A 7,742-nucleotide genomic window follows, 5' to 3' on the forward strand; every position below is an offset into this window, starting at 1 on the left:
AGGGAGTGAACATCAAAGTATGTTAGAAGACACAAGGATAACATTAAATAAGATAATGGAAGATGGAGGAAGAATAGTTATAATGGGCGACTTTAATTGCAAAGAAGTCTGCTGGGAAGAGATGAGAGTAAAGGGTGGAGACGGCTCATGGGGAAATGTTCTACTCGAGATGATTATTGACCATACAATGACACAGTGGATACAGGAGAACACTAGGTATAGAAATGAAGAAGAACCATCTAGACTAGACCTAATAATCACATGTGAACCTAGAATAGTGGAAAAGATTGAATATAAAACACCAATAAGTAAAAGTGACCACATATTGATTGAACTGGAACTAAATGAGGAGAAAAATATGAAAAGAAATGAACAATATAGAAAAAGAAGAATGATGTATGAAAAAACAAACTTTGATGAAATAAGAGAATTCTTTCAAAAAGAAAAATGGGAACGAATATACAAAGAAGAAAGAACAGTGGAAGAGAAATGGAATGTTTTGAGTGGAAAAGTATGTCCCAAGACAAAAACAAGAAAAAGAATATGTAAAGTGCTGGTACAACAAAAGTTGTAGGGAGTTAAAAGACAAAAGAAATAAAGGTTGGACAAAATGAAAAAAAAAAGACCTGAAAAATGGAAAATATATACTTGTTATAGAAATGAACATGTACAAGTGCGCAGAGAAGAAAAGAGAAAATATGAAAAAGAAGTCACAAAAAAATGTAAAGATCAACCAAAATTAGTTTACAGATTTGTAAACAACAAACTGAAAAACAAACAAGATTTGAAGAAATTAAGACAAGGAGGAGTTGAATACACAAAGGAAACAGAAATGGCGGAAATTATGAACAAGCATTTTAAATCGGTGTTTACAAGGGAGAACATACAACCTGAAGAGATCGAATGGGAAGAGAAAGTCCCCCGTACGAAAGAAATAGAAATAACAAAGAATTAAATAATGAAACACTTGAGTAACCTTGATGTCAGAAAATCGCATGGACAAGATGAAACAGCAAACTGGATTTTGAAAGAATGCAGGAATGAACTGGCAGACAAAATACATAGCATAATAAACAGTTCCTTGAAAGAAGGAAAAGTTCCAAAAGATTGGAAAAGAGCAAATATAGTACCTATATATAAAGGGGGAAATAAAGAAGACCCTACCAACTATAGACCAGTCTCTCTAACAAGTACAATAGCAAAAATTTGTGAAAGAATTATCAAAAGTAGATGGGTAAGGTACTTAGAAAAAAAAAAACGTGCTAAATCCAAGGCAATTTGGATTCAGACAAGGACGATCATGCGTCACCAATTTAATATGTTTCTATTCAAGGCTAATAGATATAATACAAGAAAGAGATGGATGGGCTGATTGTGCATTTCTAGACCTAAAAAAAGCTTTTGACAAAGTACCACATAAGAAGTTACTTAAGAAATTAGAAACTGCAGGAGGAATACAGGGCAAACTGCTTAAATGGATGGAAGACTTTTTGCAAGAAAGAAAAATGAGAGTAGTGATAAGAGACAAGCATTGTAATTGGGATGAAGTAATAAGTGGTGTTCCACAAGGAACTGTTCTGGCCTCAATAATGTTTGCTATATATATTAATGATATGGATGAAGCAATTGAAAGTTACATGAGCTTCTTTGCAGATGATGCAAAACTGTTAAAAAAAGTGAACACGGAAGATGTGAATCACTACAGAGTGATCTAAATAAAGTCTGGAAATGGAGTAGGAAGTGGGAGATGGAGTTCAATACTAAGAAGTGTAGTATAATGGAATTTGGAAAAAGAAAGAAAAAGAAAAAATAATAATAATGATAATAATAACAGGATCATATAAATTGGGAGAAGAAAGTATAAAAAAGTTGAAAATGAGAAGGACCTGGGAGTCATTATTATGAATAATATGTCACCTGAGAAATTTATAAACAAGATTTTTGGAGAAACTTATAATTCAATAAGAACAATCAAAGTGGCATTTACATACCTGGATGAAGAAATGGTGAAGAAAATACTAATCACTCTGATAAGACCAAGATTGGAATATGCAGCAACGATGTGGTCACCTAGTCAAAAAAAAAAAAAAAAAAAAAAAAAAAAAAAAAAAAAAAAAATATATATATATATATATATATATATATATATATATAACAAAACTTGAAAGAATACAAAGAGCAATTACAAAATTGGCACCAACACTCTCAAAACTATCATATGAAGAGAGACTAGCAAAACTTGAGCTACAGACATTAGAGCAAAGAAGAGAGGAGATTTGATAACTATTGTGGCGAAAGAGCATGAATGAATGTTGCATAGTGTGCCTGGATGGTAAGTATGGACGTGACGTGATTTGTAATGTGTGAGTGATGCGTGATTTGGAGAGAAAGTAATGGGGTATGTAGGGAGGGTATGCGTGAGGGGACGCCAAGGGGCGGGGGGTCCTGGCATCGCCCACGATACCCCAACTAGCAGCAGAGTAAGCCTAGAACCGGTGTCAAACCCACATGTAAAATCCTCATATTCGTTAGTTAGAATAAAGTGAAGAAAGTGACACTCCTACCTTTCCCCGACCCGGACAACTGTAGGCGTGAGCTATTCATCACTCGTGACAAAAATGATGACGACCCATGTGTAATAGAAAAGGTGAGTTAATGTCCATTCGTCCGTAACACTATTTACAGAATCATGAAAGGAATAGAAATTATTGATAGAGAGGATCTAATAAAATAGGATGATAGAAATACTAGAGGACACGGAAAGAAAATCAAGAAAGACAGTTATAGAAGAGATCTGAAAAAAAACAGCTTTCCTCACAGAGTAATAGACATTTGGAACAAGTTAGATGAGAAAGTGGTGTGTGCAAAAGCAATACATGAATTTAAAAACAGTTTAGATAAAATGAGATATGATGACGGGATCCCACGAGCATAGCTCCCCTTTCCGTAAAATACAACTAGGTAAGTAAATTATATATATATATATATATATATATATATATATATATATACACGTATATACAGATATATATATATATACAGATATATATATGTATATGTATATATAATATATAATATATATATATATATACATATACATATATATGTATATATATATACATATATATACATATAAATGTGATTTACTAATCATCAGCTGAACCTTGTCATTATTTTGATTAACTCTGGTTTACCAGCATTTCTATCCAGTGGACAAACTCCGCATTTGTACATTGTATCATCCTTTTACTCCTGGTTTTCCTTAATTGGCAGCCCCAGAATTAATCCTGTAAGTCGACGTAAGCATTTAAACCTATACATTCAAGACTCGCATATGAGATATAGCCCATCCTTGTCTATCCTTCATCCGTACTTATTTCTATTTAGAACTGTGCAGTAAAACGGAAAAAAAAAGACAATCAAAACTACAACTTCCTAAGATAATAAAAATGTTTCATCTTCACTCGAGCCTTGTACCTAGCTTGGAAAAAATTTCATTGAAAGTGCTACCGCAGATAATTTGTTAATCGTTTACAAATTGATTAATATTCACATTCCGTGAGTTATGAAGGTAACATCACGAAGGGAAACGAGTAGAGAAAACGGGGCCATCAGTAGACAAAATTTTGAGAAAGAATGGTTTGTATTGGAAATAAAGAGGGCTAACTTTAACAATACTCAATTATTTAAAGGTCAACTGAGAAGGTTTTCGATTTAATTATTTTTGTTATTTCATGTATGAGAATATAACTTATAGGTTCGACCACTAAAATACACGCTTCTAGCATATTATAGTCTTGATTTTATCCAAATAGCATCCAATTAAAAGTGCCTAATACCAGACGAACTTTTCAATGTCATAGTTACATTTTCTGCCTCCAGGACAATTGATGACACCAGGATTGTTGTTTACATTCTCGGACTTGTCTAGCGACAAACACGATGGCGATTTCACACCGACTGAAGAAGATTTACCGGAGTTGGATGCTCTCTCGTATTCCAATGTGGATACGGTACAAGGATACATGTACGAACCAATTCGGATATCCAAACAAGACTCAACTGACGAAGAACATATCGAGAGCGAGGAATCTTCAGAGGATGAACTCCAAGAACATGCAGGAAAAAAAAAGGCCTGATGAGTTCGTCGGAATGCATTACCGCATGCACTCTTTACATACATAAATGCACACCACCAATCACACACTATACCAGACTAGACACATGATTTTGTTGGTTTGTCATCAGACGTGCAGATGAAAGTTTGAAGGCATGAAATGGTAGGCCTAATACCTAGCAGACGTTGATGGGCGTGGCTCTACCAGGCCCCATCAGCGCTGGTTTTGATTTTATTTTGTTGGAAAAAATCCACACGACCGCCAAAATGACCACGTCCACAGTGCATGGATAGTTCATCTGCTCATGCAACGAATTTTGCATGGTTAGGCCTATGACATTCATGCCATAGGCCTATGAACAAACATAAGATATATATATATTTTTTAATTAAATTTTCTAACATTTGCTCAGCTTCTTATTCTAGGTAAATTTTTAGAAGTGCACACCTACGTGATATAGCAATAGAAAATTAATAATTTAATCAATTATAATACATTAACGTAATATGTTTTGTTCTTGGCGAAAATAATAACAAAAAAAGTTGATAATACCGATTCACTAACGAAGGAAGTCGCGGCGGGTGAATGATACGCCATGTTTGTTTTGATAGATGCCAAGGTCGAAGAAATGAAAGGATGATAAATTCGTCTGTTCTAACCTAGCCTAACCTACCCTACGTAACCTAAGTTGTATTTAGTAATGCGATACCTGTAATTCTAAACATCCGGGTCTTCGTCGTCGTTACGGACGATGACGCCCTGATTAAGTGCTCGATCGGACTGCTGGGAACAGAGTTGTTGCATAACTTGAAGGAAGCCTTACTGTCTTTGAAACAGCGCTTATCAACGTCACCTGGAGTTGGAGAACATTCGGTGCACACCGTGAAAGCCATCGTCTAACTGACATTGACTGGACAGGATAGAACATGGCGTCTCGATGCTATGTTCACAGCTTTGCTTTTAGAAAGCTTTTTCGTTACTTATTTCCGCCAAGAAAAACGTATATTACGCTGATGTATTATATTTTGCAAAATTTATTAATTTTGTAATGCTATATCGCGTAGGTGTGCACTTCTAAAAAATTACCTTAATGTAGCCGCTTGACGTAATAGCTATCTCAACCCCCGGACCCCCATTTCCTATTGCATGGCCTTGCTAAAATTCATTAATTTAACTATTTCCGGTGCAGCTGTGAACATTGTGTTCCACAGCGAAAGAGCAGAGAGAGGTTGTGTTGCTCTGATTACAGCGCAATCCAAGAAAGGAAAGCCTTGAACCAAACGGATACCAGTGCATCACCCAGCACCCAAGATTTTCAGTAGTCTGCCTGAATCCATATGCTCTTGAACTGAAAATGAATAAGTTCTCTAATCACGAGGGCCGATTAGGAATGACCAACCTACGCACAAATGAGTGAACCAATACATGTGCATATAGCACCGCAGTATTTCAGTTACATCCATACTGTCCATTGTTGAGTCACATATAAGTCCAGGTCTTTTAATCTGAATAGTATTGCTGAAATTGTGGTAGCAGTCGTGTTTTGAACTAGATACTAATAATCTTATACAAAATTATTTTTATTCTTAAAATATGTATCAATATCAGTATCAAATCAGACATCCTAAATCCATTGCTGAACAAAGGCCTCCTTCATAGCATTCCATGAATCACACGACCGTGCCATCCTCTGCCACGTCACTCCTGCAAACTTCTCGATCTCGTCTATTCATCTTCTATCTGGTCTCCCTCTTCCACGCTTCCTATCTCGCGGCGTCCACTCTGTAACACACTCCATCGCTCATCAGTCGTTCGCACTAACTTACCTGCCCAATTCCACGTCTTCTCTTTTACTGCCCCCACAATATCTTTCACTCTAATCTGCTCTCTCACCCAACTAGCTCTCTTTCTGTCTCTGTGTTATTCCCATCATTGATCTCTCCATTCTCCTTTGTGCAGTCCTTAGCTTTGTTTCCGTCGCCCTCGTCAGCTTCCAAGTCTCACCCCCGTAGATTATTGCCGGCTGAATGCATTGATTGTAAACTTTACGTTCCAAACATAAAGGTAGAGAGCCTCTCAGGATTTTATTATACTTACCAAACATTTTCCAACCAATTGTAATGCGTCTTTTTATTTCATTATCATGATCTTTCGTCATTTTCACCATCTGACCTAAATAATTATACTCTTCAACTTCTTCAAGACTCTCACCATCAATTACAATCTCTTTGCTTTGAACTTTCGTGTTTGAACATTACTTTGGTTTTACTCTTATTCATTTTAAACCTACTTTGAGACTTTCCTTGTTTAGATCGCTCAGCATATCTTGCAAGTCTTCTGCTCTTTCTGAAATAAGAATAATGTCATCCGCAAATCTTAGGTGGTTCAAATATTCGCCATTAATCTTCAAACCTTTCTTTTCCCAACTCAACCTTCTGAAAATATCTTCCAAACAAGCTATAGATAATTTGGGTAAAATTGCATCGCCTTGCCGTACTCCTTTCTCGATTTTGATCTTTTCTGTATCTTTATGTAGTCGAATTATAGCGGTACCTTTAGCATAAATCTTTTCTAAAATTCTTACGATCTGTTCGTTTGTACCCTGTTTGCGTAGCGAGTTTAGTATTGCTATTTATTCTACCGAGTCAAAGGCCTTCTCGTAATCTACAAAAGCTAAACACAGAGGTATAATGTATTCTGTCGTCTTCTCGATTAGTTGGTTTATCGCCTGCAAATGGTCTAGAGTCGAATATCCGTTCCTAAAGCCTTCCTGTTCTCTCGCTTGGTTTCCATCTAAAACTTGACTTAGTCTATTTGTAAGGATCTTGGAGAATACTTATATACATTTGATAGCAAGCTAATCGGTCGATAGTTACTAAGGTCCTTCTGGTCTCCTTTTTTATGAAGCAAAATCACTATAGCATTACACCACGTATCAGGAACGCTTTCTTGACGTAAGCACTGGGTGTACAACTGAGCTAATTTAATATGAACTAATTTACTAGCGTCTTTCAACAGATCTATTGATATATACCAACTTCCCCAGGTGCTTTTCCTCGTTTTATAGTTTTAGAGCAAATTCTACTTCTTTCTTTGTAATCTCTGATACACTACTAACGTCTACACATGAATTTACTGCCTCAACTACGGTCTTCGACGAGTAAAGCTCTTGGTAAAATTCTTCTATTCTTTTTACCATTTTGTCTCTAGATTTATTTCTCCATTACTATCTTTCAAACATATCACTTGCTGTCTTCCTAAAGCATGTCTGCGCTCGGTCACTTTAATATTTTTACCTTTCCGAATAGTTTCCTCTATTTCATCCATGTTTCTCTTTCTTTTCTCTGATATCTGCCTTTTGTTGATAAGCTTGTTTAGTTCTACTTTATTTCGTCTCTTCTACTTTCAATCTGCATGTTCCTTCTTTTTTATTTAGGTCATTTGTAGCTTAGGAGTATTTCTTTTCTCTAACGTTTTTTGTACTTCCTACTTTCTCTGCTGACTTCCATATTTGGGAGTGTGTCCCAGAGAACATCTTACCAGCCAAAGGAATAATTTCGGGAAAAAAATAAAGGATAGGTGTAAAGACTGGAAAGTGCATTGTAGCAGCTAGGAGGGAAACAA

Source organism: Oratosquilla oratoria, chromosome 14, assembly GCF_046742065.1.
Source record: "Oratosquilla oratoria isolate Oo_2021 chromosome 14, ASM4674206v1, whole genome shotgun sequence".
NCBI lineage: Eukaryota > Metazoa > Arthropoda > Malacostraca > Stomatopoda > Squillidae > Oratosquilla > Oratosquilla oratoria.